This window comes from Quercus lobata, chromosome 9 (genome assembly GCF_001633185.2).
Source record: "Quercus lobata isolate SW786 chromosome 9, ValleyOak3.0 Primary Assembly, whole genome shotgun sequence".
NCBI lineage: Eukaryota > Viridiplantae > Streptophyta > Magnoliopsida > Fagales > Fagaceae > Quercus > Quercus lobata.
Window position 1 is genome coordinate 15318604 of NC_044912.1, and position 20462 is coordinate 15339065.

Below are 20462 nucleotides of genomic sequence, written 5' to 3' on the forward strand. Positions count from 1 at the left end.
CTATCATGGGGATAACTACCTCCCCTTCTTGCCTCATGGCATGCCATTCCCCTTTGTAGCAATACCGAATTGAAACCCTAGGTGGAATGCAGTAATGGGCTTTAAAACTCTGTATACCCTCTGGGGTGTCTACTAAGCTAGCGAATTTACCGATTTGAAAAGTAATTGAAGGTGTTGGGGTGATGATGTGTAAATTAAATAGGCCAAGGAAGAAGAGGTCCTAAATTTAAGAAGAAATGCTAAAGGTAACTTACGAAAGTATAGAAGGGCTCTTTGGACTGGTTCTTGAGAGTTGAAGATGAAAAAAGTGGAACAGCTAGAATCTTCGAGCAATATATATAGGGAGGGAAAAAGTAAGCGGGAGAGTTCCCGCCCAAATCCCAGTAAAATTTTTCCACCGTAGGATCTCCATCACACCGTAGAACGTGGGAGACAAGGCGTCGTAAGAAATAAATGATGAAGCGTCCCAGATGCCAAAGAGTTAGGAGCATGCCTCTTTGCAGTTGAAAAGATGCTTGCATAGAAAGAAATGACATAAGAGTGAGAAAGGTAGTTGCCAGAAAATCGTCCCCCTTTCTTTTTTTCGAGGAGCAAAAGAGTGGAATTTCGAGGGGCTATTGTAGGGATGAAGGGCCTAAATATGGGTATAGGGCCGTAGGCCGTGCCTGAGGATATCAAATAGTCTGAGGACAGGTAAATACTAATGGAGGCATACAGATTAATGGTCCGTGGAAGAAGTCTGGTCATAAGGATCTGGAAATGTTGTCCGAGGAGAAGTACCTCCTTGGCTAAACGGAGTAAACGTCAAAGGTCCGACCCTTCATCAAGAACAAGACAGTAAGTAATCATGCTGGTAAGGATGAACATCAAATAAGGATAAGACAAAAGAGAGTTGGGAAATATCTGAGAAGAAAGCTGCTACCACCGCATTGAATGCTCTGCAGCTAACCCCCTAGCTGCATTAATGTGGAGGTGATACCTAAACAGTAACATTCAGCCTTACAACTACCCCCAAAGACTTTAGAAAGGTGCTAAAGGGACAAGTATCAAAGCCAACAATCTGATCTACGTGGGGGGCTGAGATGAAGTAAGGAAGGGGAATATAAAGAAGAAAAATCTCATTACAAAGGGATCAATAGATAATCTATAGAAAAACCACTGTACACTAAAAAACTGTAATTTTGGTTAAGTCTAAGAGAAATAAATATGAACAACCTTCCTCGGACTTTGCCAAAAAGGATTTTCCTTGTCCAAAACTGTTTGTTTTATGCTTTCTAATTACAACTATCCTACTATGATCATTAGACACCTAACTCATTGAAAGTTCAGTTTCAAGCCCACTATTTACAAATTTATTGTTTTAAGTTCTTTGGGCCATTGACTTTTCTTTTGAGCTTTGGGACCAAATCGTGTCCTTACAATATATTTCTTGCATAGAATCTTATTATTATTATTATGATTGTCGTGTTATTTTAATGTTAAAATGCATTAACACAATGATAATAGATGACACTCCATAATACTTGAAAAGGCAAAGTTGAATCATCTTCTACTTCCTCCCATGTGAACGCCTTTCATGCAAAATCTTCTCTACCATATACCTGCATTCAAAGAAAGAAAAGTTAAAGACTAAGAATATGTTAAAATAAAGGTTAAATAACTAAATTCACAATTCTATAGTATCAAAGTTTGAGCATTGTCTCCACTCTATCTCTTATTGAAAAGGTTAAAATCACGCATGTTGAGTCTTAAAAGAATAGTTAAAAGATTAAGTTCTCCATTTTCCATCGGCTTAAGTTTTTACCTTCCCAACATCATTACAGTAGCTTGAGGATTAGTGCCAGGTGATTGTAAAAATGTTGAACCATCAATGACCCTTAGCGCATCCACACCAAGAACCTTATAATCATGATCAACAACCTTACCTACTTGGCAACCTCCATGGAAATGCCACATGGTCATGACAGTGTCTATGCAAAATTGTTCCAAGGAAAACGCAGCACTCGGATGTTGCGGCCTCTTGTTCCATAGTAAACTCACCACCATATCTAGTAGTGCCTGCATTGTCATGTTTCTATGCCGGAACTTTGAAAATGGATATGTATCTATAACATTCATGATGGTGCTCATGCCTAGAACAAACCCCCTTAGGTCCTCCGGTTCTTTGAAATAGTTAAAGGTAAGTGCTGGATTGTCTTTCGGATTTGTGTTCCGAAGCTTGAGATAACCTAAAGAGGGGGGATATGCAACCTTTTCAACTACCACACTTCCTTTAAAAGTCTTTTTGGCAATAGCATTTATGGTTTCAACAACTTTGACCATTGCTTTTGGGGGCACTGTGAAGGGTTGGTTAGTATGCAATTTGAGCAAAGTTTCCTCAAATTCATTTAAGTAAATAACCTTATTCAACAGGACAAAACCTAGGTATAGTTCATTACATGCTGTACCTCCAAAGTTTTGCCTTGTCCAATATATTAAGAGCATGCACATGATCATGAGTTCAGATTGACATATTTCTCTTATGTAAGTATTTACAAATTTAATTATTATGTCAGTGTTTATTTAAGAAGATGGTTAGTTTATTTTGAAATCGGGTGATCCTGTACATTTTGAGAATGCAATTTGCAAATGTGTTCTACTAAAATGCAATGATATATCTAGTAATTTTTTGATTCAAGAACATATAGTTTCATATCTTGTTTGAAACATCATGGATTGTAACATGCGTCACTTTACTTTGAATTTAATAGGTAGAAGAAACTATAGGTGGATTTTTTGGATCAAAATTGCAATAAGTGACATTTGCTTTGTGATTGTGACATCATTATGTATTTATGGGACCTAAAAGCAAAAAAAAAAAAAAAAAGCCTTTTCTTCATACAAGTGGGAGGGAGGGATTCAAACCAAAGTTTTTCACATGAAGATTAAACCACAAGAACTCTTGACAAACAAACAAACCAAAAAAAAAAAAAAAAAAAAAAAAGGGCTACATATTGCATGTAGGAAAAAAAAATCAAATTAAGATATATTTAAGTTTGGCTCGATTCACCCAATTGGACCTCAACTCTGAAGGACCCAAATATTCTCAGCATGATCTCTCTCTCTCTCTCACACACACACACAAAATGTGGGCCCCACATAAGTTGTGAGAGGGATATCTAAGAAGTAGGAAGTTAAAACCTGAGCTGCCCTAGGTCTCTAGAAAGCCTTTGAGCCGAAGAGGAAAATATAAAACTCAGTCCACTGTTTGCTTCAATATAGTTACCAAACCTAGTGATGCCCACAGTTTGAGTGAGAGACACTTCCAACTGGAATTGGAGAAGGAATCATGAGCATATTCATTGGATTATCAACCATCCCTTGGCCCACCAAGGGTTGGTCCAACACTACCTTGATCCCATGGGCCTGTAGATATTGGTCACCTGTCCCAATACACTCAACATCAATTGTTGTGGGCTTCCAATTGCATCAGCTGATAATATTATCTCATTAAACGACTTCGAGTTCTTCATTAGGTATGCCTTGTGAAACACTCCGGCCCGATGCATCTTTGAAAACCACACCATAAGCTTGAGGTCTTGCTGCTCCTGCATCAAAATAATCAAAGAGGGATTATCAAAACCAGCTGATCAAATTAAAGTCATGCCACAGCAGTTCCATTCTTGTCCTTTATACTAATTTCAATACCCCAGGCAAACAAAAGGAGAGAGAATTACATTATTTTCTTAGACTTCATCTTGTGGTTGCTTGCAAATTAAAATACCACTATAAAAATCTTCAAACATTCACTACCATGCTCAAGTTGTCTACTAATAAGTTTACGGTTTGTGTTCAACCCATCAACCTAATGAACCCAACCCAATTAATCCAAATTGACCCAACCCGATCCCTGCGTACCAGGTTGGTTTTAGAGTTATCATGTGCTAATTTTGAGAAATTTCTTAACATAAAGAAGTCGAGCTAGATTGAAAATTTTTCAAAATCAATCCAACCTGACCCCATGCACTCACCTTCAGGCCTAGATTCATGTTACAAAAACTGATACATCATACAAAGTACTCAATGAAAAATTCTTACCGCATTATTATACCTAAACAAGATCTTGCACACAGTTGCATGCAAATAAATAGTAATCTTTCTTGGATCTGCATACTCAAGCAAATTTGCTGCCGTGTGTCTATGACCTTTCCTATCAAAAATTGTCCCTCCAATTTTAGTCCCATACAAATGATCATATGTAAACCCATTGTAAGGCAACACCCCAGCCTCAAGCAAACCATCTCTCACAGCAACTTGATAATCCATCTTTGGTGGCTTAAACACCAACTTTTCCACCCATTCATAAGATTTGTTCACCGATGTCTCATGTCTCGTCCCAACCAGCTTCCTTTACATAACGAGTGCTAGCATGCGAGTAGAATCTGACATTCAAGGCGGTTCCACGCCTAAAACGCGTGCTCGAACATTGAACACGCCGTCTTCTGAAGTGAAATGTTGGGTAGGGGATGTAGGAGACGTGTCCGAAAGAGTGCTTGAGAAAGTTTCCATGTTAGTTATGTTTGGATTGTCATAAGGGGAGCCTCCTCTTTCAAGGACTAAGACCCTTGCATTTTGTGAGAGAGTTGCTGCTAGTGGACACCCAGCTGTCCGTCCACCAATGATAATGTAGTCATAATATGCAATTTCTGGGGCTGAAGTTGCTTCTTCGACAAATGTATAGTGTGGAGCTGCATGTAGAAAGGAAAAGAGATATATGAGAACAATGCATATGGCTTAATATGATAATGAATAGTGGTCAAATAATTAGCGAGTATTTGGTTTGCTCCTAACTCAATACTCAGTTCTCATATCTCATTTTTTATCACTCATACTAGTTTTCATATCTTATATCTCTATCTCTAGTTTTTCTTTACCTGATTTTTGTTTGGTTCCAAATCTTGGGTGCATGTCTCAGTCCCTAACTCAAAATTTTGACAAAATGGTGGAGCCCATAAGTTAATTCATAAGTTATTATGAATTAAGTTATTATGGTGGAGCTCAAAATTTTGACTCACTCTTTTCTAATTACTTCTTTTGAGGCAATTCATAAGTTATTTTGGTATCAAATTAGTTGATCGTGAATCTAAACTATGTCTCGACTGAAGGGACAAAATGGGCTTCTGCCCTTTTTGGGCAAATTAATTAGTCTTTTGCCCTTCTTCCCAAACTAAATAGGGAAATGCCCCTCTTTTGAAAATCGAGTTTCTCAAAATCGAGTTAAAAAAAAAAAAATTTCTGGAGCCCTATAGTGACGTTTTTAAGGACCTATAATGACATTTTAAGAACCTATAGTGACGTTTTATAACTTGATATCCATGAAATCGAGTTATAGATTTCATGGATATCAAGTTACAAAACGCAACTATAGGTCTTTATAAACGTCACTATAGGTCTTTGAAAACGTCATTATAGGACTTAAATCGATTTTGAAAAACTCGATTTTCAAAAGAGGGGTATTTTCCTATTTAGTTTGGGAAGAAGGGCAAAAGGCTAATTAATTTGTCCGAAAAGGGTAAAAGCCCATTTTGTCCCGACTGAAGTCCCAATTTACTCTTTCTTGAGATTAAGTTTTGGAAAAACTTATAATTTGCCAAATAATAGCTTCATTAAATACAAATTTAGTATTCGTTTGGGAATAACTTATCTAGTGTTTTGCTGAAATTTTTTTATTAAAAATGTTCTAAAATATACTTGTACTTAAAAAAAAGATAAGAAAAGACGAGAAAAATTGAAGTTTTAAAAAATTATACATAAAAACTAAAAGCTAAAAACTAAAGCTAATACCAAATAAGCTTTTTGTCTACACGACTAGAATATTATGTTCGCAAATTTAAAAGTTTAGAATATAGCTAGGCCACCTAGACATTTTGAACGTCAGCTGAAGTAATATTAGCGTATGCATGTCTCTATTTACTGTGTCTGAAATGGAGAACAAAATGTAAACTAAAACATGTGTACCTCTTTTTGAGTGAACAAAGCCATGAAAGTGAAACATGAGAATTCCAACAAGAATAGCCCCTATAAAGCTATACCGTCACGAACCCATATCGAAGATTGTTGAAATTTGCTTTACAGAACTAAAAGGTAAAAGCCAAGCAATCTAATTAAAAAAGTGCAAACTGAGAGCTCGTTTAAGGATCCCCTACGACCTTGTTCTCTTTTCTTTGGGAGCTATAATGATGTTATATTTAGTGAAAATGTTAATGAGAAACCCCATATATATATATGATTTAATTATTCGATTGGATGAAACTTGCGTCCATGCAAGTGCAACTCGTGAGCTCCTTAAGACTTAAGAGTAAGATTTGGGATTTCTTTCTTTTTTTCAAGAATCAGATTTGTGATTTCTTACCACAAAAAAAAAAGAAAAAAAAAAAAGGCATCAATGACTTGGGGATGGCTTTTTGGCTTTAGTGAATAGCATATATACGTACACGTCTAGATAATTCAAATGAGAGACAAAAAAAACATATATAGATTTGTGACTGTAATAACAACCTTTATCATGGAATTCCTCTATTATCTGTTTGAAGATGCCAAATTAGGTATGAAAAAATTCGAGAGGGAATTTGGCATTGAAAGTGCCGAATTAGGAAAGCCAAATTCACTCACGTTTTCTCTCTCCCCTAATTTGGCTATTTGAAGGCCAAATTATAAGTATTACTTTTTTTCTCTTCACTTTTTTATTTTATTTTTTTATAGGGTTGGGGGATTTAGGTAGGGGAGAGAAACCAGTTTTTATTTGGATATACACTTACCCACTTTGATACAACTTGCATATTTGTTAATGTATGATTGAATTGCATTACTTACACACGAGTCCATTAATTATTAGTACTTAATAAAAAGTAACTCAATCACTACTTGTTACGTGTTTAAGTTGTGTTAAAGTGTGTAATCTCTTAAAATTTTTAGGAAAGAAATAAATGTTAAATTTGGCAATGGAGTTGCCCAATTTGGCCCCATGAATGATAGGTCCCACATGTGGATCCATAAGAGCTAGGGGTGGGGCTACCTTGCCTAACTTCATCTCCAAGTCTATGAGCCCTTGTTATTTAATTCGGGGGCAAGTGGATTCTAATATTTTTTTTTTTTTTAAAAAAATGGTGACATATGGGCTTAATATAGTTCACAAAAAACCATAATGCCCCAACCCTAAAGCCCATGCATGGTTGGGTTTGATGTAATGACATAATACAGTCTATTGGGCCGACTTTCACTTTTTTTTTTCATAAGAAGTTGCAAAGTTGCACCATTCACATTTCTGATATTTTTCTTAAAAAAAAAAAAAAAAAAAAACATTACTGATATAGTTTCCACATAAAAAATTAAAATAATATAAAAATTACTGATAGTATTATAGTACTGGCAATAATTTTAAACGAGCTCCTAGTCCTAGGTGTTCACGGTTGATGTTTCATTGCACATGTAGTTTTCTAAAATTAAAAAATGGGCCAATGGGTCTTATGACCCGTGACTTGTTGGGGGTCACTAGTTGGGCCGTGGTGCAATATAGCCCAATCTGGATTTCGGTCAAGAGGATTTTTTGGTTCTGTTTTGTTTTATTTATTTATTTTTTTTTAATTTTATTTATTTACATCATCCTTTGGCCTAAGGATGTCAAGAAACTACAGGAATGAGCCAGATAGTGATTGTACGAAAGTTTTCCTTCAAACTTGTTTGAAGTAACCTCCTTCAAATTATTATGTAGTTGTAGTTCATAAAACAATTTTTGTGTATTAAATCATGTAATTTATTAAATAATTTAAGTCACATGAATATTAAGTGGGTCATGTGATTAAAAACAGTAACGGAGTCAGGATTTTAGTTTAAGGTGGGTCAGATTAAAAAGAGTAGCGATAGTTATAAACTATATGTACAAGACACACCCAGTCTACAACTACAAAGGTTAGGCCTTTTTATAGTTGTACTTTGATTATATAATGTATTATAAACCTGGTTTAAAACGCTAATATTATTATTTTCGTGTGTGTTCTAATAAGTATTACTATTTACTAAAAAAAAAGTATTGGACACATAGTTGAAATCTTGTTCACAATTTTAGTTATAATTGCAAAAATGTAAAAACACGATTTCACCATTTCATAATTATAATTGAAATCATATTTTCAACACCTGATACTCAGTTGGAGTGCGTATGACAATGTAATTCAACGTGTGCAACAACAATTAATGAGATTAAAAGCACAATTGATCCAAAAATATTAATTGAGATAGAAATAGTATACTTTATTAAAAAATGAAAATATCTATATGTGGGGGTGATAAACCGGGAAGCCCATACCAATGTATATGTTGGGCTAGAGACCCAACCCAAGGAAGAACTCCTCCTCGGACAGGCCAGGCCGAGGAGAAAGGGGACGGTCAGCCATCTGAAAGTGATGCATCAGACCACTCCACGAAAGATGATAAGTATTAAGAAAGAAAAGGACAAAGAGAGGCAGGGAAATATCTAAGAGAAAGCTGCTATCAATGCATTAAGTGTTCTGCAACTAACTGAATCCTGCTTTCCAGCCTTTACAATCACTCCCAACGACTTTGGGGAGGGGCTGATGGGACAAGTATCAGCACCATAAATCTAAATCTATACGTGGACGGTGGAGATGGGAGGAAAATAGTATAAAATAGAGGGGACGGGACTGGTAAAAGGGGGGGGGGGGACAAACAACATATGAAGAAGGGCCTCCTCCTCAGATTTTATTCGAGGATGATTCTCCCCAGTAAACTGATGTTATCTTTTTTCTTTATCACTTAGGCATGTTGGTCGCTCGTCTGATTCGCTAAGGCTTGAGTTTCCAACCCATTCTCTACAAATTAATTGTATTGGGCTCATTGGACCAAGACTCCATACACTTTGGACTTGGACCCCAAATTATGACCCTACACTATACAACCCCAATAATAGTCTTAGCCATGTGATAACAAAATAGCCAAATCATGCTAATTTAAATAAATTTCTCTATTTCATTCATAACATTTCAACCAATCAGCTTTCAGCAAAAAGAACCTCTGCTATATATGACTTTGGTTAGAATTAACAAGACACCTTTGAAAATGATGCAACTTCAAGCACATCTTAGAAGCTAGCAAGGATTTCCTCTAGCCACTTTAAATTTAGAGCTTGAGAGAGTTAGGGGTGCCAACGTGATAGTCCCTTGTTTCAGGGCTTTAATACATGGTGTATTTCCCAACTTTTGAAACTTTGCAACAACAACTTGTTGACCCATAAACCCATGGATTAGCTAGCTGAGATTTCCTCGAAAATATTGAATTTCAATTATTGATAAAAACCAAAAGTGCCATGAGACTTCTAATAATTATCAGAAAAAAAAAAAAAAATGTCATGAGTCCATTATTAAGTTATCTATTTGTTTTTTTCTTTTTAAATAATATGTAACACTTATCTCTTCTTAGAAAAAAAAAAAAAAAAAACGTAATACTTATCTCTTGACTCTAATCCGTTAGAGAGAGCAAACTAATCTAAAAATTTGGTAAAGGAAGGAAAAATAATCTTTAGACTCCTATATTAAGTGAGTGGATTCTCATTTCAGTTGCTATGTAGTGGGTTGGAGGAACCGTCCACCAAAAAAGTTTGTAGGAAAATACTTACCCACTTAATTTTGATAGCTATAATTGTACAATCAGGTACAATCAAGGTTGTCAAAATCGGGATCCTACGTAGGATCGTGAGAGGTAGGTAGGATCGTAGATCGTAGGATCGGATCATGAATTGTAAGATCCTACCTATTTTTAGATTTTAAGCAAAAAACCTATTGATAGTAATTTTGTATGTTATATAATCACTTAAAATATGAATCCATCGATTAAAAAAAAAATTGCATCATAAAATGTAATTTGCATGCACTACATCGTTCTTATATCATTCTAACGAAACAAAATATATTTAACTTTTGACATAATGTATCTAAAAAGTTTAGTACATGTTTAATTAGCAACTAAATACCAAAATATTATCTACACATATGGAAAATGTTTTCCAAATTCTAAGTTCCAAATCCAAAATAAGTTAGGCTAGTTAGCATATAAAAACTAGCTAACTACAAATTTACCATATGTAATCCAAAAGAGAATTCTCAATCTAAGGTAAACTAGCTAATTACAAATATGAAATCCAAAAGAGAATTCTCATTCTAAGGTTCTTCTAATCTAATCACTGTCATTGTCATATCCCATTTCATCATCTAAATATTTTAGGTTTTGTTTTTGAAAACGTTAAACTTAAGTACTATAGGTTTTTATGAGATTTTATGTTGACATAGGGGTAAATTTGGGACTTCAATTCATTATTGGACTTCTAATAACCCGTTGGGCTTGTGGGTTTAGGTGGATTATCTTACCTAAATGAATCCCACTTAAAAAAAAAAAAAAAAAAAATCAAGCCAAATGGTAGGATCGGTAAGATCGGTAGGATCCCATACGATCCTACGATCCTATGCGATCCTACATACGATCCTACCATTTTTGCAATCCTGTTACGATTTTAAACTTTTTGGTGAGGTGGGATCGTAAAATCGCATGATTTTACGATTCGGATCGTGATTTTGACAACCATGGGTACAATGGAAGAGTGAATTTCAGTTAACTCAACTGGTAAAGTATCTGATGGTGGAATAAGAGATCTAACCTACACCAAAAAAAGAGTGGACATCATAGGTTGAAATTCTCTATAAAAAAGGGTGGTACAATGGAAGAACCATTCACATTATTGGCTCTTTAAAAGTTCATTTAAAAAGGTTTAAAGTCTGTGCTGTGTATCCAAGAATTAGCTAGGCCTGTTTGAATATACACCATTGTCAGTTTCTTTAAGACCTTCTTCTCTCTCCTTATATGTATGTGTGTGTTAAAATACTTAGTATTCTTAAAATAAAAAACAGTGGGTTAATCTCACATCAAAAAATGAGTGTGAGTTAAAGAAGTTTAAAATGTATGCTGTGTATCCAAAAGTTAGGCCATTTTGGATATACATCACTGTCAGTTTTTTTAAGACTTTCTCCCCTCTTCCTGTGTGTGTTAAAATACTTAATATTCTTAAAAAAAAAAAAAAATTATTTTCTATTTTAATTTGTTAGTTTTTTCCAATACACATATGCATAAGATATTATATTCAAGTACTTTTTAATTTTTTTCATTCACACCCACACGCTACGAATTGAATGCCAAGAAGGACCACCTCATGACCAAGTTATCACTCAACAGTTAGGATTGGCCTCACAATAATTTAGAATGGCTAAGTTGGCTACCCTATCACTGTGATTGTACACTCAATGACCAAGATCAGCCACCCTACTCTCAGCAAAAAAAAGTTCACTACAACTTTGTTGCCCATATAATAATCAAGCTAGGCCACTCGATGATGCTGATGAGAGAGAGAGAGAGAGAGAGAGAGAGAGAGACGTACTATTGCTTTTAGATTTTTTGGTGAGCGTGTGGATGGCTTGGTTCATGGTGCTTTTAGTTTGGAGTTCAGACTAAATATATTTGGCTAATAGAATCTCCAACAGGCTTTTTAAATATTTTTTCTCCGAATTTCGGAAGTGAAGTCATAAATCCTCCGACACACTCTTTACTCATAAATTTTTTAAATCTTAAGTGACTCTCTCAGCTTGAAGAGTCAATGGCGGCTCCAGAAATTTTGTTTAGGGAGATTATTAAAAAATTTTAATATTTTTTTTTTGAATATATCGAATAATTGACCCAAAAAAAAAAAAAAATTTAAGGTATGAAGTTCTACAATTTTCTTTTATAAGTTTTCAAATTTTGAATTGTTATATGATAATTCATTATGAGTATTTATTGCCAATGTGGGTAATTATGAGCCAATAACCATTTTATTTTGTCAAGTTTATCTAACATTTTTATTTTTATGCAGTTATTATTATCTATTTGTTATTGTTTTTGTACAAATATTTTAAACTAAAAGACTAAACTAAATTCATTGGCTTTGTCAGGCCGGCCCTTCCCTTCTCTTAGGCCAATTAGGCAATTGCCTAAGGCCCTAAGTGGAAGGGGGCTCCATAATTTTGGAAAAGAAGGGGCAGTAGAAAAAAAAAAGTAGTTTCAGGTGAATCCAAAAAAATCTGGCACATTCTTGTGACCAAAGAACAAAATTTTTGATATATCTAGTTAAACTTTGGTACCATAAAATTTTTTTTGGTCTAAACAAAATCAATTGTCCAAAAAATAACATTATTATCTTCTAAATAAACCAAAATTCAACAAGATAAACTATAAATCCGGTCTAAGAAATTAACCACAAAACAATCACAAATCAAAACAAATAAAAAATCTCAAATCTCTAAAATTATTACCATTTCTCTTTCTCATGCTTGCTTTTTGCCTCTTTCTCTCGGCCCTTGCTCTCCGCCTCCCTCATTCTTTCTCTCCACTGGTCATAAATCCTAATCTTAAATCCTTCTGTTGCTGGCTCAGGCCCTCCAATCTGAATCATCCGATCACATCTGAAGACTCTGAACTGAGGACTGAGTCATTGAGGTATAGTTTCTCTTTCTTATTTGATTATGCAGAAGCATTTTTTTTTTTAAATTTTTTACTTCTTATTTGTGTAAGACTGCCCTGGGCCTGCTAGGCGCTGGGCTTGTTTCTATTCTACTTGAGTTGCTGGCCGTTGGGCCTTGAAAGTGTTTTTATTTTTTTATTTTTTTATAGGTGTAATAGGATCTGTTTTGTTTTTATTGGGTGGTCTTATCTAATAAGACTTGTGTGTGGCCATCTTCTTGTCTGGGCTTGGATTTTTTTTTTTTTTTTTAAATTTAAATCTTGCATTTCTATATATATATATATAGTTATTGGTAATATAACGAATAAGTCTTTATTTAGGCAAGTTGAGATTGTTAAAAACTTGTTATTGTTCGATGAAATTACAACAATATTTTTTATATAAATCAGGTTCTATTGCTCTACACTTGAAAGTTATTTTTTATTCCAATCTTTATAAATATATTGTTTAATTAGAAATGTCTACTAGAAAATATGCATCTAGATATGAGAAAATATGCATCTAGATATGAAAAACTTAAAATTAATAAAATCATATCTAAGATCGACAATGTTCCAAGAAAGATTAAGTGGACTAACTATATTATTGATTGGAAATGAGATGTTAGAAGAACTTGAATACAAAAATTTAATTAGTCAATTTGCATCTCAAAAGGCAAGAAAAATAGATTTTAAGCGAAATATATTATAATATAAGAATATTAAGTAAATATTAATACATAAATATAAAAAGACCCCATTTTAGTTCTCGCCTTAGACCCCAAAATGTTTAGGGCCGACCCTAGGCTTTGTATTAATTATTGATGCACACAACTACACTCATTCATACATAAAATTATACACTATACGCTTATTTAACCAATCAAATGCTTGGACAATCACTAATTTTACTATTTTTTTCTTGAATTTTACTAATTTTATAACAAAAAGTTATTATAACATGATAACAATACACACACATGTAACAAACTATCTCTATTTTCTAATTATTAAATTATATAAATTTATATTATATTTATATTGTACACACAAACATCCACCCACATCATAATTTACACAAATAACATTATAATAAAAAGTAATGCACACAATCAATATTAGACATTTACAATTCACAAACACTTACTCTTTACTTTTAGAGTTGGAAATACTTGTAATATAGGTGTGAAAAATTTAAGTCAAGATGTGCAAAAATATTTTTAAGAATAAATTAAAGTATTAAACTAACAAAAAAATATTTTATATATAATTATTTTTTTTTGAAGTAAGGGGGTTCATTTGAACCCCTGAATATAGTGTAGCGCTGCCCATGTGAAGAGTCAAACACAAAAAAAGAAGTTGGATATAATATTCAATTCTCTATGTTTCTCTCTCAAATTGAATAAAAGTAAGAATGAAGAAGGAATAGAGAAATAATATTTTGATCAGATAGAAATGTTGGATAGATTTAACATATGTAGTCATCGAAATCATTCTAAAAAATGAGAAATGAGCACTACCTGCCTTTGAAAAGTAGGTAAGTAAAATATAAAAATTATTTTATTTTCTTTAAATATGGGCGAGAAAATAGTGATGCTGTTAGAGATGATCAAACTTATGTTGGACAAATTCTTGCCAACTATTCTAAAATTTTCCTAGCATGATACAGAACTTACAATCTTTCTAGAACTCTTACGTTGGACAAACTCGTCAACTATTCTAAATTTTATTGCTTATGCAATAACCGATCACTGCATGAAAAACAAACACTGACAAGCATGCTCGCACAAAATGTAAGAAATATCATCTCCTTTAGGCTCAGTTACCATACCTTGTGCATTTCTGCATGGAGGCTATTAGCCAATGATTAGATAGTGTTAAGCTAAAGCAGTCACAGGGCAGCTCTCCTTTGGCAAGTCAATGGGATGAAATTTTGGTAGCTCTCCATGTTACTCAATCAATCCCCATTACTTGCCAAGGAAGAGACGCCCCATAACTGGTTTGCTTATATTGAAACCAATTTCCTTCTAATGCATATACTGCCTAGAACTGCTTCTGGGTTTTGCAAGTGACACCCAAACATGGCTTTTTATGCACTTCAATTGCGCTTAAATGAAGGAATAAACCATTGAAACAATGGCATATGCTTATGGATATCCTAGGGGGATCTGCTTTTCTTTTGTTTTGTTTTGAGGGAAAGGGGGCAGGGTTTTTGTACCTTCCCAATTGCATATAAGATTCTTTGTTGCTTTGAATGTGAGAACGTGAAGTGGAAAAAAGCAGCTGAGCTGAGAGGAGAATCAGGTTATGCCCCACATTGTAAAGCTAAGAGGGACCTTACTTGGCCGCATATCCTAGTGTCATATTCTTTTCCTCTTATCTTTTGCTTTATAGCTTTTCGGCAAAACCTTTGCTTTGATCTACAATTTTTCCTTTTGCGACAAAACCATTTCAATCATAGAATGAAAGACCATTAGGTATTCCTAAGTAGAAACAAGCTTCGGTGCAATGACACCTTTGATGCAATGTCACTAGTGAAAAGAATCATAATTCTTTCTGGGTTCTTACCATTATCATCGATGATGCCTAATCTGTACTGCCTGGTTCAGTTATAACAATCTCTCTTCTCCTTCTACTCCATCAAGACATATTTGTGAAAACTTGGTTCCATCAAATGGTGTAAACATGATTAGCAATAAATTATACATTGAGAAAAGGCCTAAAACACTTGAACAGTGTGGCAACTGATCCATAGGTATATGAAGATTGATCAATCATCAACAGGGTCAAGGTCCAAGATTCTTAGGTTTGATAGTTGGGTATATTCTAGTTTTACCTGAGCCATACATATCTTATCCAGGTTTGTTTTGACTAGGACGTTTCATGGGAGAAACCAAGACTCGTTGGCTCTATAGGCAAAAGCATTTATCTTTAAAAATTTCCCAAATATTTTCCATTTGAAAATATTGCATTTGTAGTCAAGCATTTTTAGGTGTTTAAAATGTGTATATAACATTAGCTTTGATTTTCGCAGCATACTCCTTATTGTAAATCATTAATTTCAAGTTTTAAATATGGACATTAATAAAAAATGTGGACATTATATTTAAAATTATGGACATTGTGTGTACGGAGTATACATCAACAAATGTAAGAGAATAATTACCGATATAATAACATACTGCCTACTGCGCACTATATAAACCAATTTTTGTATAGTTAGAAAATTCCATGCCGGCCTATGTTGACAATTGTGCAAAAATACTGGTTAAAATACTTTTTAAGTTTGGATTTGCTGTTAATTTAATTCTTGAAGTTTGGATTTGGTTACTTTGATAGCCATCTATCTAAAATTAAAAGTCACTTTGATAGCCTCGTTACATTAAAAGTCACTTGACATATATGAATGCGAGTTGAAAATTTTAGGGAAGAATTTCATAAGAAATATAAAATAAAAAGTAGTTTAAGGAAAATTCAAAATCTCAAACATCTTTTTGTTTTGTTTTATTTTCGTATGAATTCACTTAAAGGATTTCCTTTTCAAATCACCATGTCCGATGGCATTTGTATAGGGCAAGCGAGAGAAAAAGATTTGGATGGAAAGTATTAGGATTTAGGATCCACAACAAATTAATTATTTCAGGCTTGTACGATTATAATTGGACATTTAATTTTTGCATCTCGCAAGTAGTGCAATATCGTAAATGTTAAGCCAGCAATCATCACTTGCTTTGTTTACCAAAAAAAAAAAAAAACAAAAATCATCACTTGCTTTTAGACTTGTCTTGTATTCTTTTTGTTAATTATTTTTTATATATAAGTTTTTAGTGGGTTTGGGTTTTCTGCTTTGATACAAATCTTACCTCAACTTCTTTAACTGACAAATTGAACCAACAACAGGATTGAACTATTGTTCCTCACCAGTTGGTTTCCTCCTTACAATTTTTTCTCTAGCTATCAACCTTTTCAATATCAAACTTGAGTTTTTGCTATAAACTCAAAACTTAACAACTTAAAAAAGTAAAAATATCTACATGAAATTTTAAAAGCATTCATGGCATTGAGTTGCGTATAGCCGAATATAACTTCATAAGAGCATCAGCAACAGGACTTGCAAATGCCATATGCCACTAGTATTTAGCATCTAAGCCTTAAAAGCCCCCAACAATCGGACTTGCAAAATCATCCCATTGCAAAAAAATTTACAATCTTGCTAGTTGCTACAGTACCATCTTATATGTAAGATGGTACTGTAGCAGTATTGTATAATAAAAATTAGTTTTTTTATTTTTTTGATGTTTGTTCTCTCTCCTCTCTCTCATTTCATTTCACTTTCTCTCTCCAATTTCTCTCTACCTCGTTTTGCTCTCTCCTCTTCAAACTTGAAACCCATACAATTTCAGTACTTCCTCTCTATCTTAGATTAGTTTGCTATGGATTCCGATGGGTTTGTTATGGATTCCAATGGGGTTGCTATGGATTTGTGGGTTTCTATGTTGATTTAGGCGTGAGGGTTATGGGTTGATCTGGGCATGGTGGTGGGCTGGGAGCGGTTGATGGTGGGTTTGGATCGGTGGGCTAGGTTTGGATCAGTGTGAGGGCTGGGTTTGCTAGTGATTTTTTTTTTTTGAATGGGTTTGCTGGTGATGGCTCTGATGGGTTTGAATTGGAGCTCCGATGGCTCTGATAGTGATTTTTTTTTAATGGGTTGATCGTTGGGTTTGATGGTTTTTTTTTTTTTTTAATGTAGTTTTGGTTTTGGTTTGATGGTGGTGGCGTTGCTTTGATGGTGGTTTAATTTGGTTTTGGTTTGATGGTGGTTTAACGGTGGTGGCATTAAGCCCATGAGAGACCTTCTGTTTTTTTTTTTTTTTTTCTTATTATCTGATGTGGCTTGTGCTAAAGGTTGAGAGAGAGAGAGAGAGAGAGAGAGAGAGAGAGAGAGAGAGAGAGAGAGAGAGAGAGAGAGAGAGAGAGAGAGTAAAAAAATAATAAAAAAAGAATATTTAAATAAACTGAGTAAAAATATAGAATTTTGGGATGTTGGGTGTATTGAAAAATGGTATGGTATAATTAATAAAGTAACTTTTTGGGATGGTAAAATAGGATGGGATGGCTTTTTCGGTTGTGGATGCTCTAAGAGCACCCACATTAGATGTGGGATATGTGCCAAATGCTAAATATTTGGTACATATCCCACACCAAACCCAATTTTAGCCCATTTAGTAGATGTGGTCTATTGTTTTTTTTTTTGCAACATTGAACAGTACCGTGGCAAATTTGCCACGGTACAGAAGATATGTGGTATATTATTTGTTGTTTGTTTATTGTGTTGATGACTAGTAAATATTATTTTAATGTGTAGTAAATATTATTTTAATGTATAGAATTGAATTATAAAACATCTGATAAATGTGATGTTGTAAAATGATGTGGTAAAATAATAAAGTAGGCATTTGATGTGGTAAAATGACATAATTTTTGGAACATCTGCTACGGATGCTCGTATATTGCTATATTCTAAATATTTTTACAGTGCTTTATTTTTCTAATTTATTTTAAAGATTTAAATTATATGTTTAAATTGTGTGTATTTAGATTAATCCATTGATGTAATTGTTGTTAGCTATGAATTGATAGTTATTTTTTTACCTAAGTTTCATTAATTCCTTGATTTAATTGTTATTAGCCATGTAGTGATGTAATTGGGGAACCTAAGGAACCATACCAAAGGTTCTATTCCTAAATTTTGCCATATATATTTATAATTAATTGAGATTATGGAGAAACCCAATTATAATAATAAGTCCATATCATTTACTAAACGAGCTCGTATTGAAGTAGATTTTACAACTAAGTAAAGTAAATTAGGAATGAAAAATGAATTAAAGGGAAATTTTATATTAGATTGTGTATGACAATTACTTTAACAAATAGTTGTTTATTTATTTTGTTATTAATATCGATTAATATATCTTAGATTAATTTTACTTTCAATCTTGTCTTTTAATTTAGCTCCCTTGACTTGAAATCCTAGCTCCGTCACATGTTAAATTTGATGATTATGCATGAAGATTGTTCAAAATATTGGGCGGAGCCATGGGTGAACTCAACATAAAATTCATTAGTGGAGCTTATGTGAGATTCTTAATTTCTTAAATGAAAGGTAGACTTTGCATACCATCTTTCAACATATTGTATATAGTTAATGTTTGTTATCATTGCTATTAATTATGGCTTCTCTGTAATGTTACCCTGTGGGATAGACTCATTTTTTTGGAACTTGCAAATTCGAGGACTCTTGCCAAAGACAAAACATGCATTAATTTTTTGGTTTTGTAAGGGGGTATTTAGTTCTTATTATTTTAACTTTGGTTGCCCTTCTTGTGAGGTCTACCATAATTTTCATGTTTTTGTTTTTGGTTTTGTTTTGTTTGTTTGTTTGTTTTTTTTTTTTTTTTTTTTTTTTTTTTTTTTTTTTTTTTTTTTTTTTTTTTTTTGAGAAGGGAGCATTTGTTACTTTAGATAACTTAAGCTTATTTTATTGATTTGGAAGAGTTATTGAAGTAACTTTCATGTAAGTTAAATCAATAAGTTTCGCTTAATTAAAAATCAAGTCTAGGTGATTTAATGTTAAAATGCATTAACACAATGATAATAGATGACACTCCGTAATATTTGTGAATGTCCACCCTATACTATAAGCAATTGATGCAGTTGCTTGAGGCCCCAAGTAGAAAAAAAAAGTCCCAAAACTTAATCTAATTAAGCCCAAATATTAGTTAATAAATAAAATAATATTTTTTTATCAAATGAAAAAAAAAATGCTACGTTTGCAACATTTTTCACAACAAATCCTAAGTAACAGGTTGTTATAAGCTGTTATTGATGGCCAAAAAATAATTTCAGTAGTGGGTTTAAATTAGAACTAGTAACAACTTAACACCTAGGATTTGTTGTGAAATATATTGTGAATGTAGCACTTCTGAAAAAAAAAAAAAAAAAGAGCAATACACAAAAATTCACAATATTTTCACAATAGTTGATTTGATAAACTTTTACTAGTTCTCACCTAGGTCCACTACTAACATTATTCTTTTAATTACCACTATCAATCTACCACATTAAAATGTGTGAAAAGATTTGTCAAATTTCTTGTGTCTATAGACTTTCTAAAAAAATTATACGTGGTTCTTGTTAATTAGTGAATATTCAAAATGTGTGTAAAACACCCTTGAACATTTAGACCCCAAAAATTACAAATTACAAATTACCAATTCAAGCTTATCAACAAACAATGTACGTGTAGAAAATGTAAATAAGCTAAAACAGAATTGATAACATAATCTAAACCAAATAAAATCACATCCACAACAGAAATTAAATGGCAAAGATTAAGGGAAGAGAGATGCAAATACAAGATAACACGCCGATTTGTTATCGAAGAGGAAACCGAAGAATTCGGCGAAAAACCTCTCCGCCGCCCTCCAAGCGATAATCGATCCACTAGACAATTAGTTCAGATACATGGGTTAGAAAGAGACCCTCCAAGCTTAATCTACCCGATGTACCTAAGTCCTCCAAGCTCCTACTCCAACAAGGCTACTTGGAATCGTGTCTTGTCTAGCTTTCCGGATCCCGCAACAAGCACCATGTTGCATCTACCATCCTTGGCTTCTTCCAATACTTCCCAGCAACACCAAATTCTCACTTGACACTCTGAAAGGGTGTGGTAAGTTTTTGGACTATCAACATTTCAATGATATGGAAATTGCGAGGTAGGAGTTGAGGAAATCCACAAGCAAATGTGTAGAGATATGTGTGTATAGCAATCTCTAACTCTCAAGGTTTTTGGTTAGAGTTTTCCCTCAGAAGCACTCCTCCAC

The 20462-nt window shown here is 33.6% G+C and overlaps 1 pseudogene; it reads right to left on the reverse strand.

Moving 5' to 3' along the window:
- Positions 1 to 1439: 1439 nt before the first annotated feature.
- Positions 1440 to 12529, reverse strand: LOC115961288 (annotated as a pseudogene).
- Positions 12530 to 20462: the final 7933 nt, after the last annotated feature.